This window comes from Acomys minous, assembly GCF_964271855.1.
Source record: "Acomys minous genome assembly, chromosome: 12".
NCBI lineage: Eukaryota > Metazoa > Chordata > Mammalia > Rodentia > Muridae > Acomys > Acomys minous.
Window position 1 is genome coordinate 44,140,862 of NC_140493.1, and position 26,452 is coordinate 44,167,313.

The 26,452-nt window shown below is 39.0% G+C and overlaps 1 long non-coding RNA gene across 1 annotated transcript in view; it reads right to left on the reverse strand.

Annotated features, from left to right (window-relative positions):
- Positions 1-704: 704 nt before the first annotated feature.
- Positions 705-26,452, reverse strand: part of LOC311578721 — a 190,939-nt gene continuing 165,191 nt past the window's right edge. The window contains exon 3 of the long non-coding RNA XR_014772943.1: positions 705-816. This is a non-coding gene — a long non-coding RNA (uncharacterized lncRNA). The remainder of the gene's footprint in view (positions 817-26,452) is intronic.

The following is a 26,452-nucleotide window of genomic DNA, read 5'->3' on the forward strand; positions in this document are numbered from 1 at the left end:
TCTGAGTGGCTCCACCCGGCAGCTGATGGAAACAGATGCAAAGACCCACAATCAAATATTGGGTGGAACACAGAGAGTCTTGTGAAATCATTGGGGGAAAGGATTGAAAGACTCACAGTGGACAAGAAATCTCCCCCCCAAGAAGACCAACAGAGCCAGCTAACCAGGGCCCAGGGGGACCTACAGAGACTGAAGCTCCAACCAAGGACCATACGTGGACTGGACCTAGGCCCCTACACAGATGTAACTGACGGGCACTCAGTTCTCATATGGGTCCCACAGTAATGGGAATGAGGGATATCTCTGACATGGACTCTGTTGCCTGCTTTTCAAGCACTCTCCCCTGGCAGGGTTACCTCTCCAGGCCACAGGGGAAGAGGATGTGCTCAGTCGTGATGCAACTTGACATGCAGGGGGTGCGGCTCACCATCTCTAAGGAATAGGGAAGGGGGGTAATGGAAACAGGCAGGGAGGGTGAGACTGGGAAGAGAGGAGGGAGGGAGCTATGACAGGAATGTAAAGTGAATAATTAATTAAAAGAAAAATAAATTAAAAAGAAAGAACAGGACACTGTGGAATCCAGCCCAGAACTGAAAGGGATAAATGATTGCTAAAGACTGCATCTCATACAAATTTGAAGATTTCCTCTTACCTCTGTATCACTGGATGCTTATTCTTTATTCTCAAAGTCAACAAATGCAAATCTCCAAGGACTCCATGCAGAGTTATAATGAAAGTTGGAGAATTTTGCCAAAATATGCACAATTTTCAGATGCTATCTGAGTCCAAAGTGAGAAGCACTCTTCTGAAGCAGCCCTAAAATGATGGTGGCACAACGATGCTTTAAAGCTTTTCAATCTTTTATATTACACGTGCCTTAACTAGAAACCCAGATTATTACATGTTTTCCCTGCCTTTTATATTACATCTAAGTAAGTGTAGATGATGTGCATAACCATCACATCAGACCCACACAGTAAAATTACAATCTTGTTCCATGGGGACTTCATACTCTAAAGTGGAAAACATCAAGGATGTGACGGGGGAACACACGTGCACGCATACACACACACACACACACACACACACACACACACACACAGAGAGAGAGAGAGAGAGACCGTTCAGTTCATTTGGAGGAAGGAGGAAGGGATGCTTTCTTAAGAGGCAAAAAATACACTTAAAGGGGTCTTGGAGGGTATAAAGTATTTACGAGACATAGGAAATAAAAGATTTTACGGGGCAAAGTTAAAATAATATGGTATTCCCTTTTTTACTGTTTTAAATTTCTGTGTTTTGAGATTATCTTTTTTTATTTTTCTTTTGTTTTTTTTAATTGAACATTTTTATTTTTACATATACTTTTATATTATTACACATATATACAATAAACTACCCATAACAAGAAGAACCATGACACAATCAGGAATTATATAATTGTTACATTATTAGTGTTTTGGCTATTTGTATTTGACAGCCTCGAAGAAAATATCTTTCTTATCTTGGTGTGTAAATCAATTTCCATCAAATCTTGTCATTATCAACTTAAAACATCTATCTAGATCTAAAAACTTCTTAATCCCTAAACAACTAAGCTTCATTATAAAACTAAGATACCTGGGCTCAACTCCATCAGAGACTTGAGAAGGAATAAACTTGATTACCTAAGTATGCTAGGAGTACAAGTTAGTACCTTTCCAAATGAGATGACAGAGACAGTTTGCTACCTGAGTAGTCACCCAAATTTCTCTATAATGTTGGAGCATCTTCTTCAGCCTTCTGGCCCAATATATCTGACAGACATATTTGTGAGGCAGAAACTATTGAGGACTTGCTAACCCTGTCTTGGCAGAGTTTGGCCGTCAACTCTGCCTGAATCCAAGTTTGCCCTTTTTTTAGACAGAATTCTGTCTGTGTTACAACCAAGGACATTTTTCCCAGTGGCTTGTTTGCCATACTTGAAACCGTCTTATTAAGGTGGTTATTTGATGCTCATAATCCTCTTTGAGGTAGGCTGGGTATTGCCAGGGGTTAACCTATCTCATCATCAGTGAATTTTTAAAATAATAAAAACATTTGAAATGCCATATTCTGCATGCCTCTGAGGTTTTTGAAGACCTTATCTAACTATCCTACCTTATCTTTCTATAGAATCATATATATTGGCCATATATAAGATGTATATTTTTGTGGAAAAATATACTAGTAATTGACATGACCATGAATTGATCAACTAACAATTAACTTGTATAACTTATTTATCCTAAACATCCTGCAATAACACTTTCAAAGAATTGGAAGTAATCCTTATATTACAATTAAATTATATGGGTACAGTACTTCATATTAGATACTTCATATATATATATATACATATATATACATATATATAGTGAAGAATAACCTTACATTTGAATTCTATACCACTATATCTAGAATTAAACTTATTTTGCATCTATATACAAAATTGTTTTTTGTTTTTTAAAATATAGTTTATTAATTTATTCATATTACATCTCAATTGTTATCCCATCCCTCGTATCCTCCCATTCCTCCCTCCCTCCCATTTTCCCCTTACTTCCTTCTCCTATGACTGTGACTGAGGGGGACCTCTTCCCCCTGTATATGCTTATAGGGTATCAAGTCTCTTCTTGGTAGCCTGCTATCCTTCCTCTGAGTGCCACCAGGCCTCCCCATCCAGGGGACATGGTCAAATATGGGGCACCAGAGTATATGTGAAAGTCAGACCCCACTCTGAACTCAACTGTGAAGAATGTCCTGTCCATTGGGTAGATCTGGGTAGGGGTTCAAAGTTTACTGCTTGCATTATCCTTGGCTGGTGCCATAGTTTGAGCAGGACCCCTGGGCACAAATCTGCCCGTCATAATGATCTACTTGTAGGTTTCTAGGACCCTCTGGGTCCTTCTGTTTCCCCATTCTCCCATACCAGTGAATTAAAAACTATGAGTGACAATTGAAGCATTAAGTTGAGGAATAGATTCACTAAACTACCTTTTGTTCTATCTTCTCTATTCTTTTCTATCCCTATCTCCAAACCTAAGAATATAAGATAAAGGAAAAGAGGGGCAAGACAATGCTGAATCTAACCTTGTTTTTCTTCCTAAATAAGACCAATAATAGGGCTGGAGAGATGGCTCAGTGGTTAAGAGTACTGACTGCACTTCCAGAGGTCCTGAGTTCAATTCCCAGAAACCACATGGTAGTTCACAACCATCTAGAATGTATACATAATAATAAATAAATCTTTAAGAAAAAAGACCAATAATAACTTGTAACCAGCTCCCATTGAAAATATCCCTCTATAGATGGCGGGATCTACCTTGTTCGTGGATTGGGAGAATCAACATAGTAAAAATGGCCATCTTACCAAAAGCAATTTACAAATTCAATGCAATCCCTATCAGAATACCTACAAAATATTTTGAAGATATTGAAAGAACAATTCTCAACTTCATATGGAGAAACAAAAAGCCCAGAATTGCAAAAACAACCCTATACAATAAAAGATCCTCTGGAGGAATCTCCATACCTGATCTCAAGTTGTACTATAGAGCAACAGTAATTAAAACAGCATGGTACTGGCACAACAATAGGCTAGTGGGTCAATGGAATTGAACTGAAGATCCAGAGATGAATCCACAAACATTTGGTCACTTGATTTTTGACAAAGAAGCCAAATCCATTCAATGGAAAAACAACAGCATCTTCAACAAATGGTGCTGGTCTAACTGGATGTCTACGAGTAGAAAAATGCAATTAGACCCCTATTTGTCACCATGCACAAAACTCAAGTCCAAGTGGATTAAAGACCTCAACCTAAAACCAGACACATTAACCCAGTTAGAGGAAAAAGTGGGGAAGAGTCTGGAACACATAGGTACAGGAGACAACTTCCTGAACAGAACACCAACAGCCCAGGCCTTAATGTCAACAATTAATAAATGGGACCTCATGAGGCTGAGAAGCTTCTGTAAGGCAGGTGACACTGTCAAGAGAACAAAGCGACAGCCTACAGACTGGGGAAAGATCTTCACCAACTCTTCATCTGACAAAGGTCTAATATCCAAAATATATAAAGAACTCAAGAAATTAAACACCACCAAACCAAATAACCCAATAGAGAAATGGGGCACAGAACTAAACAGAGAATTCTCAACAAAGGAATATCAAATGGCTGAGAAACACTTAAAGAAATGCTTGACCTCCTTAGTCATCAGAGAAATGCAAATTAAAACAACACTGAGATTCCATCTTACACCCATCAGAATGGCTAAGATCAATAACTCAACTGACACCACATGCTGGTGAGGATGTGGAGAAAGAGGAACACTCCTGCATTGCTGGTGGGAATGCAAACTAGTACAACCACTTTGGAAATCTGTCTGGTGCTTTCTCAGAAAAACGGGAACAGGGCTTCCTCAAGACCCAGCTATTCCACTCCTTGGAATATACCCAGAAGATGCACTACCACACAACAGGGACATATGCTCAACCATGTTCATAGCAGCCTTATTCATAATAGCCAGAACATGGAAACAACCTATGTGTCCCTCAGTAGAAGAATGGATAAAGAAAGTGTGGTACATCTACACTATGGAATACTACTCAGCTATTAAAAACAAGGAATTTCCGAAATTTGTGGACAAATGGATTGAACTAGAAATTATCATAATGAGTGAGTTCACACAGAAGCAAAAAGAGCTAAATGGTATATACTCACTTATATTGAGACACTAGTCCAAGGTGTACGTCCCCATGAAAAACTATACCTACCAGGAAAGTGGGTCAGAGGGGAGGACACCCTATTGAGACTTTAGGTGTGAGAAGCCTGGGAGAATGAGGAAATAGAAGGATCCAGTGCGTCCTGGAAAACTACAGGCGAGTCTGGGCCCTGGGATCCTCCGCAAACTATGGCAACAGCCAAGGAAAATATAGGCAGTAAACTTTGAACCCCTACCCAGACTAGCCGATGGACCGGACATTCTCCACCGTTAAGTGGAGAGGGAGATCTGACTTTCACACAAACTCTGGTGCCCCATATTTGACCAGGTCACTTGGATGGAGACGCCTGGTGGCACTCAGAGGAAGGATAATAGGTCACCAAGGAGAGACTTAATACCCTATGAACATATACAGGGGGAGGAGGTCCCCCTCAGTCACAGACATAGAGGAGGGGAATATAGGGGGAAGTGGGAGGAAGGGAGGAATGGGAGGATACAAGGGATGGGCTAACAACTGAGATGTAATATGAATAAATTAATAAAAAATAAAATAAAATAAATATATATTTTTTAAAAAGATAATATCCCTCTATAGCCTAAGAAAGCAACCAAACACCTACCTGACTCCCCTTAAAGGAAATGGGGCATTCTTCTCTTGAGGTTTCTTCTTGCTAATTTGGGACAAATAATACTTTTGTAGGTGCCCAAATAAAATTGGGGAAATGGTTAAACAAGCTAGGAATAGCATTTGCGGTCCACTTTCTAAATATTGAGAAATAACAAGATTAACTAGAGTCCTGTGTAGGACAGTCTGAAGTGCTGGACCAGATGGGACTGGAATTTTTCTTTGAGAGTGTCTTGGGAGCTTTCTTGTTATGATGAGGAACAACAATTGTAGCACTTGGTTCTAGAATATGAAGGATACAGGATGTCAGTGTCCAGCATGCTGAGAGGAATGCATCCTGTCAGGTCTGATTCAATATCAGCATCTGGTTCTTTTGTTCTGAAGACATCTCACAAGCATTATACAGTCCTAAAATTATAAGTGTATAAGGTGTGTGAAGGACAGAATAACTAAGGCTGGCTATCTGCTCTTTGTATGAGCAAAAGAAAAGACATCTGTAAATCTTCATTCATGCAATATGAAGAATTGCATCTAATAGTAATTCATAGGTGTTTTGTAACCAACAATAAGTATTGTATATGCTTAGACTTTAATATCTCAGCAAGTCTCAGAGCTACTCCCATATAGCTCCATAAGTTATCTGCTTGTTCTGCAGTATAAATTCTTTACTTCCTGATTGTATACCCATCCCTCATTCCCTCCCAATCCCCCTCCCTCCCTCATCCCCTCTCCCTCCCTTAGTCCTCAGGGAGGGGAGCCCTCCTCCCCTAACATCTGATCTTAGCCTATCAAGTCTCATCTTTACTACCTGTAACCTTTTCCTCTGTAGCCTGACAAGGCCAATCTGCCAGGGGAAGTGATCCTATGTTTGGTGGCCAGAGTGCATGTCTGAAGTTGTCCCTGCTCTCCACACATGGGATCCACAAGGAAACTGTGTTACTACATCTGAGCAGAAGGTCCAGGACACATCACACACGGTCCTTGTTTGATGTTTCAGTCTCTGTGTTGTAGTGTAGTTATCCTGTATTATGTGACTAGTATCTGCTTATGAGTGAGTATATACCATGCATGTCTTTCTGGGTCTGGGTTACCTCACTCAGGATGATCTTTTCTATTTCCATCCATTTGCCTGAAAATTTCAATGTTTCCTTGCCTTTAATAGCTGAATAGTATTCCACTGAAAATATGGTATTCTAAGGGCACAAAGTACTCAATGATTATAAAATGTGCTGGTCGAATATACGAATATTTTTTTCTGCTTATACATTTAAAAATATTTGACCTAAAGTAGGTGTTCAATAAATATGTGTTAAATGAGTGCAAGAGATATTGACAAGAAACAATCACACAATGACAATGAATCACTGGACTTGCCTATCAAAGTGGCGAGGTTTACAAGCATGAGTGGTGTCTAGGGGGTCATCAGGATCTTGACAATAGGGTTCAGGAAGTTGGGAATACATTCTTTTCCCAAGCTCCTTGCACACATCTTCAAATCTAGTGCCTAACCCAATGCATTATATGTGTTAAAAGCAGTAATAATTTGATGATGTAAAAACAGAAGTTTTCCTCCCCAAGTATGATAGGCATTTCAGCTCAATTTAGTCTGGGGTGAAGGACAAAGGTAGTAAAAAGAAAACTCTGTATTGGAGAAGAGAGAATGTATGTATGTAGCCTTGGCAACAGTAGCTACAGAATACTTATCTAAACACTAGAATGACTAGTGGGTCTGTTAGCCAGAAACTCTGCTAACAAGTTATTAAATTTATCCATCCTTGAAATCAACCATTTGAGAGGATACACACAATAAAGTACAGTAGAGGCTACAAAGCAAGGTTGTGCTGGGAATGTGGTACAGTGGTAGAGTACTTGCCTAGCACTCCCAAGAGCCTGCACTTAATCATCAGCACTCTATATAAACCATATAAGACAATTTTTACCAAGTATAATAGTGCTCACCTGCAATCCCAACACTCAGGAGGACACAGCAGAAGGATTGAGAGCTCAAGGCCAGCATGTCACAAATAAATCTAAAAGCAGGATTGCTTTTCTTTATATTCTGCTTTCTTGGAAGTTTATATTATACCAGTGAATGCAAACTGACTGGCAGTTGCATTGCTCAAGATATACATTGTTTTCCATTAAGTATCCTTTGGACTCTGTGCAAAGAACTGAAAGTGTGTGTGTACACACACACACACACACACACACACACACACACATATATGTACAGAGAGAGAGAGAGAGAGAGAGAGAGAGAGAGAGAGAGAGAGAGAGAGAGAGAGTAAATGGGGCTCTTCTTCAAGCTCCAGGGATTGTGGAACATTCTTGAAGTTTGTGTGATTACATTTTAACACAGGGGCAGTTATATTCCTGAGAAAAACATTTTGTAGAGTCAATTGATCTATGCCTATAAAACTTACAGAAATATTCCTGCATCCACCATACCATGAATTGTTTTCTTTTTTGAACAGTCAACATTTTTCTTTTTTTTCCTTCAAGATTCCATATTCTTTTTTTATTATTAATTTATTCTTTTTACATCTCAATGGTTATCCCATAGCTTGTATCCTCCCATTCTTCCCCCCTCCCATTTTCCCCTTATTCCCCTCCCCTATGACTGTTCCTGAGGGGGATTACCTCCCCCTGTATATGCTCATAGGGTATCAAGTCTCTTTTTCACAACACATTGTAACCCTGCACAGTGTTCAGTTCTGGAGACCCCTGAAGCCACTGCTGCACATCTTCTGGTACTCAGAAATCCTATCTGTATAAGGTGAGGCCTTCTAGCAATTTGTATGAAGCTGCTCCCTTGGAACAGGAATCTCTGAAGACCATCAGTGCTCCTGTGTCTGCCTTCTATCTTGAGCAACAACTAATCCTTCTCAATCTCACACCTCTATGCCTTGCTCATTACATCCACACTTCTTGAACTGCCACAGCTACCAAGCCCTGCAACCTTGAGCTCATTTCTAGATAAAGAGAGAAAAGGAAAAGTTTGGCTTTCTTTGGAGGAAAAAACAAGCAATATACAAAATTTTCTTCTGCCCTTATATGTGACTATGCAATGAGGTTAAAATGACAGACTTTCCAATATGAAGCCCATCAATATTAGACTTGTACATAAGTAGAGTCTACCACATCCAACCTCTCGGACCTTGATTAAGACTTTCAAATTTTCTCATTCTCAGTGTTTTTTTTTCTAGAAAATGGAGTCATGAACATCAATTTAGGTTTGCTATTACTTCCTAAAGAAAATGGTATATGCCAGTGTGTGGCATAAGAGAGGAGTATAAATAATGCTTTTTAATATATTTTGCTGTATCCATGCCATCAAACTAGCTTTGGACAAATATATGTAATATATGGTATACTTGGTAATTATAGAATATAATATCATAGTCATTTATTTGTGTGTATGTGTGTGTGTGTGTGTGTGTGTGTGTGTGTGTGTGTGTGTGTGTGTGTGTGCCTGTTTGTGTGGAGACCAGAGGACTGCCTTGGACGTTATTCCTTGGATGATGGCCACTTTTTTTATTTTTAAGACATGGTCTCTCTCTAACCTGGAACTTACCAAGTAGGCTAGCTGTCCAGTGAGCCCCAAGGATCCACCTATCTCTTCTATCCATCCCAAAATTTGAATTCCTAGTTAATGAGACCATATCTGGCTTTTTAAATGTGGGTACTGGGCTCACACGCATGTTTTCGCACTTGCAAGGTAAATTCTTCACTGACTGAGCCATCTCCCTACCCCTATAATAATCATTGGTAAAGCAGCGGTCATTGTCCATATGACAATGAAGGTCAACAAGACCTGTATATAAACACTAATGCAAATAAATTTTCCATATGTTAATAGTGCCTGCTAAGCCCTTGGAGCGGTTATGAAGTCTGCCCTATACTAACACATTCGGTGAACAGACTGTCCTGTGAAATAGCAACATTATGGTCTATATCTATATCTACATCTGCATCTGCATCTGCCTCTGCCTCTGCCTCTGCCTCTACATCTACATCTATATCTATATCTATACTGTTTCAGGAAAGAATGTATAACCTAGGGCTGGAGAAATGGCTCAGTGGTGAAAAGAAATAGCTGCTCTTCGAGAGGACCAGGGTTCAATTCCCAGCACCCACATAACAACTCACAACTCCCTGCAACACCAGCTTCAGGAGATACCAGTCTCAAGAGACATATATGCAGGCAAAACATCAGTACATGTAAAATAAAAACAAATGATTTTCTTTTAAAAAATGTATAAGCCAGAGATGATGGCTAACAATGCTATAGAATGCTAGCTTTATTATAGGCCCTTGCACGGTTATTGTAATCATGAACACAGCAGTGTAGTAGCGACCTGCATAAAGTCTAAATTTTGATAAAAAAAAAAACCCCTCTTATTGGGTCCCACCCCTTGATGCAGAGCTATAAAAAATTAACAAGTTCTGAGACACGGCGAATTAGTTTTCCCGCTGATGAGTTGCAGATTGCTTATCTAATACCAAATGGTCATCTCTAGAAACATATTCAAAAGGCAACTCCAAGCTTCAGAGAGTTGTACTTATATGTTTATTCGTGTGTGTGTGTGTGTGTGTGTGTGTGTGTGTGTGTGTGTGTGTGAATTTGTATGTTTAAAAACAATAGTTAAGAGGTGACCATGAACTTGGGAGAGAGTAGAAGTAGACATATGGGAGGAATAGGAAAAATAGAAGAAGGGGTCAAATCATATAATATTTTTATTTAATTAATTTATTCACATTACATTTCCATTGTTATCTAATACCTTGTATCCTCCCATTCCTCCCTTCCTCCTGCTTTCACCCTATTCCCCTGCCCTATGTCTTTGCCCAAGGGGGACCTCCTCCCCGACTATATGGTCATAGGCTATCAAGTCTCATCTTGGTAGCCTGCTTATTCTTTCTCTGAATACTACCATGCCTCTTCACCATGGGGAAGTTGTCAAATATGGAGCACCAGAGTTCATGTCTGAGTCAGTCCCCGCTCTCCACTCAACTGTGGAGAATGTCTTGTCCACTGGCTAGAACTGAGAAGGGGTTCAATGTTTACTGCAAGTATTGTCCTTCCTTGGTGCAGTAGTTTGAGCAGAACCCATGGGCCCAAATCTGCCCATCATAATGTTCTTCTTTTAGGATTCTAGGACCCTCTGGATTCTTCTGTTTCCCCATTCTTCCATAATTCTCTCACCTAGAGTCCCAATAGGATGTCTTTACAACTATTCCAATCTCCTGGTAAGTGAAGACTATCATGTGACATGCCTCTTGGCCTAGTGTCTAATTATAAGTGCATATATACCATGTGACCCTTTCTGCTTCTGTGTTAACTCACTCAATATAATCATTTCTAGTTCCATCCATTTATCCACAGATCTTGGGATTTCCTTGATTTAATAGCTAAGTAGTATTCTATAGTGTACATATACTACAGTTTCTTTATCCATTCTTCAACTGAGGGACATTTAGTTTGTTTCCCAGTTTTGGCTATTATGAATAAGACCGTTTTGAACATGGTTGAGCATATGTCCTTGTTGTGTGATGGAGCATCTTCTGGATATATTCCAAGAAGTGGACTATCTGGGTCTTGTGGTAGCCCTATCTCCCAGTTTTCTGAGGAAACACCAGATAGATTTCCAAAGTGGTTATACAAGTTTACATTCTCACCAACAATGAAGAAGTGTTCCTCTTTCTCCACATCCTCACCAGCATGTGCTGTCACTTGACTTTTTGATCTTAGCAATTCGGAAGGGAGTAAGATGGAAGCTCAGGGTCGTTTTTATTTGCATTTCTCTGATGACCAAAGACGTTGAACATTTCTTTAAGTGTTTCTCACTCATTCAATATACCTCTGTTGAGAATTCTCTGTTTAGTTCTGAGCCCCATTTTTTAATTGGGTTGTTGGGTTTGATGGTGGTTAATTTCTTAAGTTCTTTATATATTTTGGATATTAGACCTTTGTCGGATGAAGGGTTGGTTAATATTGTTTCCCAGTCTGTAGGCTGTCACTTTGTTCTGTTGACAGTGTCTTCTGCCTTACAGAAGCTTCTCAGCCTCATTAGGTCTCATTTATTGATCCTTGATGTTAAGGCCTGGGCTGTTGGTGTTCTATTCAGGAAGTTGTCTCCTGTGCCAATGTGTTCCAGGATCTTCCCACTTTTTCTTCTAACTGGTTTAGTGTCTCTGGTTTTGTGTTGAGGTCTTTAATCCATCTGGACTTGAGTTTTGTGCATGGTGATAAATACAGGTCTAATTGTATTTTTCTACATGTAGACATCTGGTTAGACCAGCACCATTTGTTGAAGATGCTATCCTTTTTCCATTGAATAGATTTGGCTTCTTTGACATAACAAAATGACCATATGTGTGTGGATTCATTTCTGGGTCTTCAATTCTATTCCATTGATCAACCAGCCTGTTTCTGTGCCCGTACCATGCTATTTTAATTACTGTTGCTCTATAGTACAGCTTGAGATCAAGGATGGAGATTCCTCCAGAGGATCTCTTATTGTATAGGATTCATTTAGCTATTCTGGGCTTTTTGTTTTTTCATATGAAGTTGAGAATTGATCTTTCAATGTCTTTAAAACATTGTGTAGGTATTTTAATAGGGATTGCATTGAATCTGTAAATTGCTTTTGGTAACATGGCCATTTTTACTATGCTAATTCTCCTGATCCATGAACAAGAGAGATCTCTCCATTTTCTGATGTCATCTTCAATCTCTTATTTCACAGATTTGAAATTTTTTTGAACAAGTCCTTTACTTGCTTGGTTAGAGTTACTCCTAGATAATTTATATTGTTTGTGGCTATCATGAAGGGTGTGGTTTTCCTAATTTCTTCCTCTGCATGATTATCCCTTGTACATAGGAAGGCTACTGAGATTTTTTAGTTAATTTTGTATCCAGCCATTCTGCTGAAGATGCTTATCAGCTGCAGGAATTCTCTGGTGGAATTTTTAGGGTCAGTTATGTACACTATCATATAATTTGCAAATAGGGATAATTTGACTTCCTCCTTTCCCATTTGGATTCCCTTGATCTCCTTTTGTTGTCTTATTGCTCTGACTAGAACTTCAAGTACTATATTGAAGAGATATAGAGAGAGTGGGCAGCCTTGCTTGCTTCCCTATTTTAAAGGAGTTCCTTTGAGTATCTCTCCATTTAATTTGATTTTGGATATTCATGTATATATATAGCCTTTATTATATTGAGGTATGTTCTTTGTATCCCTGACATCTCCAAGACTTTAAACACGAATGGGTGAAAGTGGGGTGTTAAAGTCTCCCACTACTAATGTGTTGGGATCAACGTGTGGTTTAAGTTTTGTTAATAGTTCTTTTACAAATTAAAATGCCCTTCTATTGGGAGCATAGATGTTCAGAATTGTGATGTCATCTTGATTGACTTTACCTTTGATGAGTATGAAGTGTCCTTCCTCATCCCTTTTGATTAATTTTGGTTGGAAGCCTATTTTGTTAGATATTAAAATGGCTACAGCAGCTTCTTCTTGTGACCATATGCTTGAAATATTTTTCCAGCCTTTTACCCTGAGGTAATGTCTTTCCTTGTGTCTGAGATGTGTTTCCTGAATGCAGAAGAATGTTGGATCTGGTTTATGCATCTGTTTAGTGAGTATTTGTCTTTTTATTGGAGAATTGAGACCATTGATGTTGAGAGATATTAATGACCAGTGACTGTTAATTTTGATGTTGATTACAGTGCAGAGTTTTTATCGTTGTGTTTTTACAATGGTGTGCTTACATATTTCCTGTGTAGTTTTGGTTGTAGCTTGTCCCTTTGGGGTGGGGTTTTGCTTCTAGTACCTTCTATAAAGCTGGATTTGTGGATAAGTACTGTTTGAATTTGTTTTTGTCATGGAATATTTTGTTTTCTCTGTCAATGGTTATTGATAGTTTCACTGGGTATAGTAGTCTGGCCTGGCATCTGTGGTCTCTTAGGGTTTGCAGGACCTCTGTCCAGGCCCTTCTGGCTTTTATGGTCTCTGCTGAGAAGTCAGGTGTAATCCTGATAGGTTTGCCATTATATGTTACTTGGCCCTTTTCCCTTGCCACATTTAATATTTTTCTTTGTTCTGTATATATTTGTGTTTTGAATATTATGTGGTGGAAAGTTTTTCTTTTCTGGTCTATTATATTTGGTGTTCTGTAGGTCTCCTGTTTGTTTATAAGCATCTCCTTCTTAAAATTGGGGAAATTTTCTTCTATGACTTTGTTAAAGATATTTTCTGGGCCTTGCAGTCTGGCATCTTCTCTTTCTTCAAAGCCTAATATCCTCAGGTTTCTTATTTTCATGGTGTCCTTGATATCTTGGACGCTTTGTGTCAGGAATTTTTCATATTTAGCATTTTCTTTAATGGTTGCTTCTAGATTTAAAACTGTGCCTTCTAGCCCTAGGCTCACTCTTCCATCTCTTGGATTCTGTTAGAAAAGCTTGCCTTCCTCTCTAGGCTTTCTTGTTCCTGTTTTTCTTCTGTCTGTGTCTTTATCATTGTATCCCTTCTCATCTTCAGATCTTGAACTGTTTTATTGATTTCTTTCATCTGATTGTTTGTGAATTCCTGAGGTTCTTCCATTGCCTCTATATAGGTCTTTAGATATTGGATTGTTTTATTGAATTTCTTCATCTGGTAGTTTGTATTATCCTGAATTTTTTCCAGTGCCTCTTTACAGGGCTCTTTTATGTCTTCCACCTGTTTGGCTGCATCTTCCTGCATTTGATTACAGATTTTATTCTTTTCCTCCATTATCATCTTCATTACTAAGGATTTGAGGTTATTTTCTTATATTTCAATTGTTTTTTAGCTCTCCGGGTTGCCTTCTTTGGGATAGCTAGGATCTGGAGATGCCATATTGTTTTGGTTTTGTTGTTTATGTTTTTTACACTGGCCTTTAGTCATTTTGCTGTCTCTGATGTTGGGAGGTAGCTTCTGGGGTCAGCTGGAGGGAGCCTGAGGATAGATCTGCTCATTTCTGCAAGATTTCCCTGGGCCAGGCATTCTGATGCTTCACTGCTAGAATGATTTCAGTCCCGTTAACTAAGTTCATGCTGCTGAGCAAGGCCACAGCTCCCTGCTCACAGGCAGGCTCCGGATCAGGCTCTGGGGACTGGACTGCCTTCTTCCATGTGCCTCTGACACATGGCACAAGGTCAGACATTCCAGTGAGGGTTTTGCTCAAACAGTGTTCCCAGCTCCCCTGGTCTGTGGCTCCCAGTAGTGTCTTGGGTCTCAGACCATGCTATGAGTCTGGATACAGTGACCACAGCCTTCTGTACCCCCATGTGGCACCTAGGCTTTCTATGGACTGGCACGGGCTGGGTGGAGGGGGTCTGAGAAGAGATTCACCATTTCCTGAGATTTCCTTAGGCCAGGGGCTCTAATGCTTCACTACCAAGATGATTTCAGTCCCATTTACCAAATTTGCACTGAGGTTAGATGATAGGGGAGGAGGGTTCCCCTTTCTGAGGACTAGGGGAGGAAACAGGGGGCAATGACTGAGGGAGGGAAGGACCAGGAGGTGACTATGAGGGAGGGGGCTGCAATCTGGATATAAAGAAAACAGATCTTTTTTAAAGTACCTGGGTCAAAGTTTAACTTACCTAAGATTACCAAGTCAGAATGAGCAGATGCAACTCTGAAACCAGGGAGGTAAGGAAACTGATTTAAGGGTTATGTTCCCTAAATCACTGAATTGTGTAACCCCATACATTGAAAAGAGCACTTAGGTGTATTGTCTTCTTGGTTGTCATAGCAACACGCGTGCGAGACACACACACACACACACACACACACACACACACACACACACACACACACCACTCCAACAGTGCTATGCCAGTCTCTCTTTGGACTCCATTCTGTTTGGCTTTCCTGGAGCCCTGGCCTCAACCACTTCTTTTGCTCACAGAATTTAAAGTTTCTGCCTTGAAGCTGCAGACTAAACTTTCTGGCTGATTCACTCTCTGGAACTGCGTAATTCAGGGACATCCCAGAACCAATAGCCTCTGCCAGAATGACAACCTGGGCTTTTAATCAAGGTTCCTCTGGCTGCGAGGAAAATAAACTGTAAATAATTTCTTAGGTGAAAAAGGAAAGGGGAGATTCATTAAAAGAGTACAATGAAATTCCCTGGCATACAAAAGAAATATAGGTAGACAATGTTCAAACATGCCAACAAAAAGAGTAAATAATAAAACAAAAATCCTTTGAGTTCCATTTTTTTTCAGTCTGTTTCATCAGGTTGTGTCCTGTGTGTGGGCTTGTTTAAGAGCCTGCTTACCCTCCCCCCTTTTTTAAGGTACAAACTAATTTGTTCTCCTTTTCTTGTATCTATCCAGTAAATAGGAAGTTGCCAAACAGATGTGCAACTTGGTCAACATATGGCTTCCCTAGGAGTAGGGGCTATGTCTGACTCTGATGCCTGCCTCTGGATTTCTTTCCCCCAGCTGGACTGCCCATCAGGCCTCAGTGGGAGAGGATGCACTGAGCTCTACTGCAACTTGAGGTGTGAAGATGAGGTGGTAACCCTGGGGTCCTCCCCTTCTGTGAGAAGCAGAAGTGGGAATGGGGGAGAGGGTAGGACTGGGAGAAGAGGAGGGAGGGGGCTGGGATCAGGCTGTAGAGTGATTAAATAAATAAATAAATATTTAAATTTTAAAAAACGTCAAGCACCTGTAACCAATAGATTCATACTATCTTTGGATCTCAATTCTGTACTCTGAGTATGGCTGACACATTAGAGGATCATGCATAAGACTTCAGGTTCCAGAAACTACATTGGGAGGCAGCACTGGGGAAATGGAACCACATAGTAAATTATAACAGCCTCTACCAACACCTGTAGAAAGGTTGCAATGACCACAAAATGGCATGTGACTTAGACCCTGGGAAACAGTTCCACATGTAATGATCAACCTGACCAAATCTAACATTCATGACTGCGATCTTTCAGTGCCTTCCTTCTTCTTGACTCTAAGTTTGTAAAGTCTAGGCTGTCCCATGGAATTCTTACAAATAGCTTTTTATCTCAGTAATAAAGAATCTTCTGCAGCATAAAAATGCCTGTCCAAGTACAGCACAGCATGAACACAGCTCAATAAGGGCAGGGTAACCCAGTGTACATTGTGCAGATGGAGAATGTAAACTTCACAGAACTGAGAGACCTGTTACTGTGATGCCAAGATGAAACCGTTTAAAATGCTCTCCATTTTAAATTTTAATAGGTTTTCAAATGTACATTCACTTATCATGTGGAATCTTTGTCGCTTTTAGAAAGAAAATTACTCTAAAGATGATGGCTTTAGGTCAGAACACATTTTGCTCAGCAAACTTCCTCTGCTTACAGAAATATTGCTGAGCATGGTAGATGATTGATTCTGCTGCTCAAAGCTCAAGATTCTTCTGCACATAAAATTTTAAAGTAAAAGATGCATGTGAAAAGTACAGATTTAAATACAATTTTTCTTTTTTTGTACTAAATTTTAAAATTATAATTTATTCAGATTACATCCCAACTGTTATCCCCTCACTTGTATCTTCCCAATCCCTCCCTCCTTCTTTTACCCTATTCTCCTCCCTAGACTGCTGACAGAAGGGGACCTTCCCCACCATGTGACCATAGACTATCAGGTCTCATCTGGATAGCCTGCTTCTCCTTCTGCCTCCCCACCACTGGGAAGTGATCAAATAGGGGGCACCAGAGTTCATGTTAGAGGCAGTCCCTGCTCTCTCCACAACTGTAGAGAATGAGCTATCAATTGCCTGTATCTGAACAGGGCACTTAGGTTTACTGCATTCATTGTCCTTAATTGGTACAACAGTTTGTGCAGCATCCCCCAAGGTCCAGGGAGTCTCCATTCAGTAGGGGATCAGGATAGATGCTGGGACTCTCTAATGGACTCCAGGTGAGAGAGGGTATGGAAGAATGGGGAGATAGAAGGACGGAGAGGGCTCAGGATCCCTACAAAAAGGCCATCAATGCTGGCAGATCTGGACCCAGGGGGTCCTGCACAAACTCTTAAGACATTATTAGGACTACAACCCTTGAAAATGCAAGACTTGATGAATAATCCAATTTTGGACATAAACCATTGGTTTCTTTAGTGACAGTATGATAGACTTTACATTGAGCTATCAGTTACCATAGCTTCTTTTATTACTCACTCTGAGAGTTCTAGCAAGTTCTTTAATCTCCCTGGACTTCACTGTCATCATTAAGCAATGGTAATTACATGAACCTTTAGGGGGGGTGTATATGGCTCTTGCAGTCTCTGTGATGGAATCAAAAATATCTGTTCTCTTTTTTTTTCTCCCATCATTTATCTTTCTGAAAAAGACTCTACTCTGGTTTATTCCATGAAGTGACTTAATGTAGCAACAATGTGAGATAGACATAATTTTACTAATTGGTTTTGTAATGCAGACATCTACCATGTACCAGCTAGCATCAAAGAGGATGAAGGATTGAATCTTATTATGACCTATTTATATTCCTGTCTTATGAGACCAAACACAAGATGATATGTTATAATTTTCAAGTAGTAAGTATGTGTGAAATACTGCAAATTTTGATAGGCATGGACAGATGAACTTATTGAAAAGGAAAAAGTAAACAAATTTGAATCAATAAGCAACATTCACCCCCAAATGAAGACCAGAAGCAAATGACTTGCCTCAAAGTGTTCATTTGGGTTTAATGATGAGCAGAAATCTAAGTCATCAAAATTCTGTATCTGAAGCCATTTAAATTCTGCTCTTTCTAATACATTGCCCCTGGCTTTTCAAATGAACAATAGAACCAGATGTGGAGCAACCTCCTTACACAAGGACTAGAACAAGTTGTAAAAGCTTAATGGGAGCATAAATAAAATCCAGAAGAAAAAAAAACCCCATGGATCAAGCTGCTAGCCCAAGGCATTTATAATTTCTGTTGTGTAGAGAACAGAAGAACTTTGATTTCATATTTCTCTTGTTAAACGGTGAGCTCAAGGTAATGTTGCAACAATACACCCACATCTATGAAGTCATTTCAGAAGCTACTAGCCATGGGAAAGAATATCTCATATGTTTGGGGTACCTGTTTTGTGATAGGAATATGTTATATTATGATATGACTATTATTCTTATTTCACAGGTAATAAAACTGCTGGTCAGGCAGAGTAATTGTTCTATCCAATGTTAAATAGCTTATTGGTTTGGGGGCTAAATTTAAGACCATTCTTTCTTACCATCTTTATTAAGTAATATACAATTTGTTGTGGCCAAAGCATAAAGTTAAGATAAATTGTGTTTAATCATATATACCACTGCTGGTCTCACTCATTGGTGATAAGTGTCATTGCTCCAAAACTCATGACTGAATTTACTTGGCAAACAGGAGCATATTTGCAACTAAGACATCCATCTCTCCGACTGCTGTGGGAAGTCCCAAGGCTAGCTAAAATAAGCTAAGCCTTTTGAGCTGAGCTAAAAATAAGAGTTGAGCTCCTGGATAGACTAGCTCTCCCACTGTTATTTCATTAACGGAAAATGCTGTGTTGCCCTTTCCCTGACCTCCCATGCAGAGGAAGAAAAGGCTCCTCTATGGTAAGACTCCCAAGTATAAAAGACAACTAATGAAGTTATGTGGTCCAAACCCCTGCATCAAGGAAATATGGTACCTCCTCTTCAGGGCAGATGATTTAATCATATTCAATGAAATGCCACTTCACTTTCAGATGCTTGGACTTGATCCATGAGAAAAGGAAGAGGCATCAAATGCTCCAAAGCTGGAACAGGGCAAGATATGTTCTAGATGCATCAATGTGAGATAACATATGATAAAATTGAGTGTTTGTTCTGATAAGTAAGTAGACATTTGTAGTGTTATAGCTCAACCAAATGTGAGGATGAGAATGTTCTATTGGTAGAAAAATAAAGAAAGAGGATATATTTTAAAACCTAAATATTATTTACTTTATAAGACTCCAGCTAAATGAATCAATAGCACAAAAGCAAAATTGATCAAAGTAAGTATTGATTAAGTGCCTAACTTGTTCTAGGCCACAACTCAGTTCTTTTCAGGCATGGCAACATTTATGTGCTCTACCAAAGCAAAGTAAACTTTCTTATCTTCCTTGTATTATACTAGCCAATATTTCTTGAGCATATATGTATACGTGTGTATGTATGTATGTATGTATGTATGTATGTGTATATATACACGTTCCTCTTAATGCTTCTTGGAGCAATAAAAAATTTGCAGTAACTTAGGAAATAGGAGCTATCATTAAAATGAACTGGCTATCAAAATAGTCATTGTCAAGTTTCTAAGAAGCAACAGAGCCAGGATATACACTCAGGAAATAGCAGTGAAACCCATAGTTCTCTTTTTTTCTCCAAGTTTTAACCTTTTAAAGTGTATTTTTAAATTTTTCATGAAAATAAACATCTATAGCACAAGAAATCTACCAAAAACCTACCCAATCCTGTAAGAAAATGGGGCATCATTCTCTTAAGGTTTCTTCTAGCTGATTTGAGATGGATAATACCTTTGTAGGGGCTCAAATAAAATTGGGGGAAAATGGTGAAATAAGCCAGGAATAGCATTTGTGGCCCAGTTTCTGAATGTTGAGAAATTCAAGGCTTAATAGAAGTCCTATGTGAGACAGTCTGAAACCCTGGACCAATGGGGATTGGAAGCTTTTTTCAAAGCTGCCCTGTCCTGATGAGGAACAGCAGCTGAAGCACTTGGTGCTGGAACATGAAGGAAGCAGGATGTCAGTGTCCAGCATGCTGAGAGGAATGAATCCTGTAAGGTCTGATCCAGCATCAGTGTCTGGTTTTTTTTGTTGTTGTTGTTCTGAAAATATGTAATTTCTCACAAGGATTATACATTCCTAAAATTATAAATGTATGAGGCGTGTGGGATGCACAGAACAATTAAGGCTAGTTCTCTGCTCTTTGTATGAGCAGAAGAAAGACATCTGTAAATCTTCATTTAGGCCATATGAAGAATGGCATCTAATAATAACTCTCAGGGATTCTGTAACCAACAAAAAGCATTGTCTATGCACAGACACTCATGTCTCAGCCAGTCTCAGAGCTACTCCCAAGCAATATAAGTTATCTGCTTGTTTCGTAGTTTGAATTCTTTACATCCTAATTGTAGCCCCCACTCTCATTACCTCCCTATTCTACCCTTCCTCCTTCATCCCCTGTCCCTCCCCTAGTCCTCAGAAAGAGGAGACTTCTGTCCCTAATATCTGACCTCAAACTATAAAGTCTCATCTGTACAACCTGTATCCACTTCTTCTGTGCTGCCTGTCTACTACATCTGAGGAGGGTGTCTAGGTCCTCACCATGCATGGTATTTAGCTGGTTCATCACCCTATGTAGCATCCCCTCCTCCACCCAGAATTTTTAAATGTATAGTTTATTTATTATAACATATTCATATTATATCCTGATTGTTATCCTCTCCCGTTTACAATCCCATTTCTTCCGGCCCTCCCTCTTCTGCCTATTCCCCACATCTAGACCTCTGGTAACAGCCTATGAGATTTCATCAGGATAGTCTGCATCCCCTTCCTCTGTGTGCCCATTAGGCTATCTTGCCAAGGGGCAGTGATCAGATCATGGGCACCCGAGTACATGTGAGAGGTTCAGTAGCACCCTCTCCCCCACCTGTAGAATCGGCAGTCCATCGACTACATCTTAACAGGTGTTTTGGGTTCTCTGCATGCATTGTCCTTGATGGGTACATCTCTTAGTTCATCCCTGTGTGCCCAGATCTGAAAGCCTTGATGGTCTCCCTGAAGGGCTCCTGCTCCCTTACAGACCTTCCATGCCCCTACTTTTCCCTACAACTCTCAGTGTTCTGTCCAGAGTCCAGCATTGAGTGCCAGTATCTGCCCTGATTCCCCCACTAGATGGGATCTCTCTGAGGACATCTATGTAGGACTAATATTCACTTGTAAATGAGTATATATCATGCGTGTCTTTCTGGGTCTGGGTTACCTCACTTAGGATGATCATATCCAGTTCCATCCATTTGCCTTCAAAATTCAAGATTTCCTTGGGTTTAATAGCTAAATAGTATTCCATTATGTAACTAACAGTTTCTTTATCCATTTAGAGAGAAAACAAGGTTGGACTGAGGGATTTGTCTCTTTTTCTTTATCTTTCTTTCTTAGGTTTGTACACAAGGGTTGAAAAGAAAAGAAGGGGGAATATAAAAACATATGGGAATGATAAGACAAAAAGTAGATTACTGAATCTACTCCTTAACTTAAGGCCTTACTTGGTACTCACAAAGTTATTTTTAATTCATTGGTACAGAATTTTGAATATTGATGCAAAATAAGGATAATTTTGATACATTGGTATAGATTTCAAATTTAAGAGTATTCTTAACATATATTATGTATGTTTATATTTATACATATTTATATAATTATATTATAAATATATATTTATATAATATATATTATATATTTATATATTATACTCTAATATGAGGTTTTATATCCATATAACTCAAATGGAATACAAGGTTTACCTCCAAAACTTTGAAAGTGTTATTGCCGTCTGTTTAGGATAAATATATTACACAAGTTAATTGTTAGTTAATCAAATCATGGACATGTCAATTACTAGTCTATTTTTATCACAAATATATACATCCTAGGTTTAACAGATAAATAGGATTCTATAGATAAATCAGGTAAAATAGTTAGATGAGGTTTTCAAAAACCTCAGAGACCTACCAAATATGGCATTTAAAGATGTTTTTACTATTTTAAAGATTTATTGGCAATAAAGACAGGTTAACTCCTGGCAACACCCGCAACAAAATGTTTTTGCATATCTGCCTGAAAGACTGCTATCAAAAGGCCAACAATAATGATTGTTGGCAGTAAAACTAAGAAAGTGAATTTTTTATGTATTATTAGTAGTAAAAAATGAGACATGAAATGTTCTCTTTGGAAATTGTCTTGGAAGTTTCTCTAGGCTGCTTGCAATCCTTTGAAAAGGACAGGCATATCTACAAACTATTTTAAGCCCAGGAGCAGAGAATGCAGATGACATTGGAGAGACTCTGTGATGGTTTGAGTGAGATGCTCTCCATAACCTTGGGCATTTGGTGATGTTGTTCGGGAGGTTTCCGAAGTACAGCAGTGTTAGAAAAGGTATGTCCCTGGGGGCTGGCTTTGAGATTTCAAAGCCTCATGCCAATCCCCACGTAACTTCCCTGCTTCCTCCTTGATGCTGTCATCAACATCTGCTCTTAGCACCTGCCAGCTGGTGCCTTCACTCTTATCATAAATGACTCTAGTCCTCTGGAACTGTAAGCCAAATAAACCCTTTATTCAATGTCTTGCCTTGGTCATGATGTTTTATCACAGCAGTAGAAGAGTAGCCTATATAGACTCCTCACCCCAATGTTTGTGACTGGGGAAGGCTGATCACTGAAGGATGAGCAGGAGTTACTTTGGCAGGCAACAGTGGTGGTATAGCAGGAGAGCAGAAGGAAAAGCTGTCCACACTAGGAAGAGTCCAGAAAACCAGCATACACAGCTTCACTGATAAAAATCCTAGCATTTGTCTCTTTCTTCCCTTTGCTGTGTCTCCTCTTTCTAATATAGATCTTCCTCTTCTGTTTTTGTTTTCTCCCCATGTTTCAGCATTAGCACTGAGACACAGCCCTCGTTTTCAGAGACAAGAGACTCAGCATAACATCTGATATTAGGGAAGGCAGCACAGAGAGCCCAGAGCTATCAGTGTGACATGCGTTTGACCTACTGGCACTGCAGAAATATGAGTGCCAGATGGGTGATGTTACAACAGTGTCATTGGCTTTTCAGAGCTGACCCCTTAGGTGGGAACCTACTGTACTTCATATATAGTCTATGCGAAGCCATTTATGAAGGTTACTTATATTCAGACACTAAACTGTAACTCCAGCACTCAACAAAACCAAAATGAAGAAAAAGTAAAGTCATACCCAGCCACTCAATGTGTGTCTCCAGAGCAGTGTGGCTGTGACGTACTCTCTGACATACATTCTACTTCATTAAGTACACCCTAAGTGATTGTCACCGAATCAATCACTACTGTGACAATCAGCATATACAATAATGAGTAATATCACCTAATTTCAAATGCACCAAGACTCCATCATGTTTCTATTCTGGTTTCCTGAGGAAGATAAAGGTATTTCCATATGTTCTTAATTTTCACCACTACCATGGGCAGTAATTGATATAGTGTGATACAGAAACCAAGACTGAGAAGAATCTGGACACTTTTAAAATGTCACATGGCCAATCAGGAACTCAGGCCTGTTTTTCTCAAAGATGTTATTGGCACCGTAGTTTATGTATGACTATATCAGTATTCTTTATTATAATTTATTAGGATATATCCCAACTGTTATCCTTCTCGTTTGTTGTTTCCCATTCCCTTGTCTGCCCTATTCCCCTCCCTTAGACCTCTGAGTGAAAACTTGTACAACCACTTTGGATATCAATCTGGTGCTTTCTCTGAAAATTGGGAATGGTGCTACCTCAAGACCCAACCATACCACTCCTGGGCATATACCAGAAAGATGTCCCACCATACAACAAGGGCACTTGTTCAAGGATGTTCAAAGCAGCTTTATTCATAATAGCCAGACTCTGGAAACAACCTAGATTTCCCTCAACTGAAGAATGACTCTATCATTCTTAGACCCTTAACCATCCCCCAAGCTTTCAGAAAAGCCAGTCAGAGAAAATGCTGATTTATGCTTATTTATCAGGTAACAAAAAAAGGGCTAGAGAGCCAAAGATAGTATTTATTGTGCACAGTACTGACCCCAGTAGAGCTATGAAAAGCTTTGTGTTACAGAGAATAGAGAAGGAACTTCTGGGTCTTCCTTGAGAAATGGGAAAATTCTATATAGCATCATTTAATATTATCCCATTGGATGGTATATCAGCTTCTGGTGTTTTCTGTAACAAATAAGCATAAGCTTTGTGTCTTAGCATACAGCTCTCTTCTTATACAGTTCTGGAGGTCATAAATTTAAAACCGATTATCTGTAGGACTGCATATTTTCTAGGAACTTCAATGAAGGGTCTGTTTCCCTAGCTTTTTTTACTTGCTAAGGATTGCTTGTCTTTTTTTACATCATGATTTCACTGACAAAAATATTGCAATACCACATGGGTAAATCAATATTACCTGGTTTCCAAGAGAACATGTCAGTTCCTCCACCTTAAACTTTCTACTTTGATGAAAGCCATTAGGTTCCCTCTTTTGTTCAATTCTGTACTGAATACCACAGAATAATGACATAATTATTAGATACAATTTCTACTTTCCTAAAGAAAAAAAGGTCCCTACCCTTTGCTATACACAGCCAATGTAAGATGAGAATACAATTAATACATTTATTTGGCAACATCAATAAAATAAAGATGGCTTCCAGAATGATATCACAATAGTCATCATAAGAGTAGTAATGAATCACTTCAGTCAGTGTCTTCAGAACTATGGAAGATCAAGGAAAAAAAGAAAGCATCAGGAAAGGAACCGTCCATTTCATTAATTCATACTTTATAGAAAATATAATTAAGATGTTAAAAAAAAGGCCTTCCTTAAAGAGTCAAAAATCCTAATAGCCTAGTTTATATCTTAATCTCTACAAGACAACGATGAAGAAAAAATTCAAATGCAGAACCAACATCTTTACTAAGCACCATTCCATGCTAGCTGTGACTTCCTTGGTACTTAAGACTACTTTAACAGTTTTTTACAACAACTCTATATTAATCAGGTTTCTATTGTTGAACCAATATTGATGTTCCATTGGTGCATTTAAAAGAAATAAGTCTTGGAGAGTCAATAGAATGTCCCCAGTATCTACTGGGTGCTGGTAAAGGGCCCTGGGTACATCAGAACATGGAAGGTGGCAACATGGTAGAAACAGGCAGAAAGAAAGAATGTGGTGAGAGAGGAAATAAGAAATGCTCAGAGGACCAAGACTAAATACCCCTTTAAAGATAAGCTATTCCCATGGAAGGTAACTGTGGTCATGCAGGACTATATTAATCCCTTCTGTGGGCAGATATCTTAATGACATAACCATATCTACTAGGTGGCCAGGCAGACAACCTTTTAGTGACATATTTAAGCCAATTCTAGACCATAACTTCAAAGTGTCTATACAAATTATCAATGTTGGGGGAGTGTGTGTGGATAAGTGTTTGGGTGTGTGGGAGTTTGGGTGTGGGAGAGGTGTATGTGGGTGTGTATGGGTGTTGAATAAAAGACGATCCTCCTGAAGGATATGCTTGCTGTGTTCGAAATGCATCCCAATACAAACTATGGATATTTAATAAGGATAAGCAAATTTTTCCTGGGAAAACACTGTAAGGCCCTTGCATGATTTCATTTTGATAATTTAAAGGCACTTCCTATGAAGGCTCCTAATCTGGAATTTGAATTAACCAGATAATTAACTTTGTCTAAGGATAGAATGAAAAGACTGACTCTGCCACTCGTCAGTACTATTCATTATTCTAAATTGTGCTTGTCCTCTGGGGATCCAGGGTCCTAACCTAAATGCTGCTTAAGAGATAGGCTTGCATGCTTAGTGTCTTGATCATGGTAGTGATGGTGGTATCCTGAGTACGTAAGTATCATCAAAACCTACATAGAGATCTAAACGGAAAAAAAAAACAGGTTTTAGAAAGGCTATTAGCATACTACAACTAGAAACAACATAATAGCATGCACAAAACACCCAGGTAAGTTGGATTTCAGCTAATCAACATTATTTTTTATTTCTTGCTATATTTCTTATTTTTACATATACATTTATGTTATTACACATAAATATGATAAACTACGTAAAACAAGAAGAACCACAAAACAGCCAGGGATTATATAAATGTTATATTCGTAGCGTTTTGGATATTTGTATTTGGCAGTCTTGAAGAAAACATCTTTCCTATTTTGGTGAGGCTAAAATTCTGAATGTAAGTCAATATTTATCGTATCTCATCATTATTAACTTAAAACCTAGA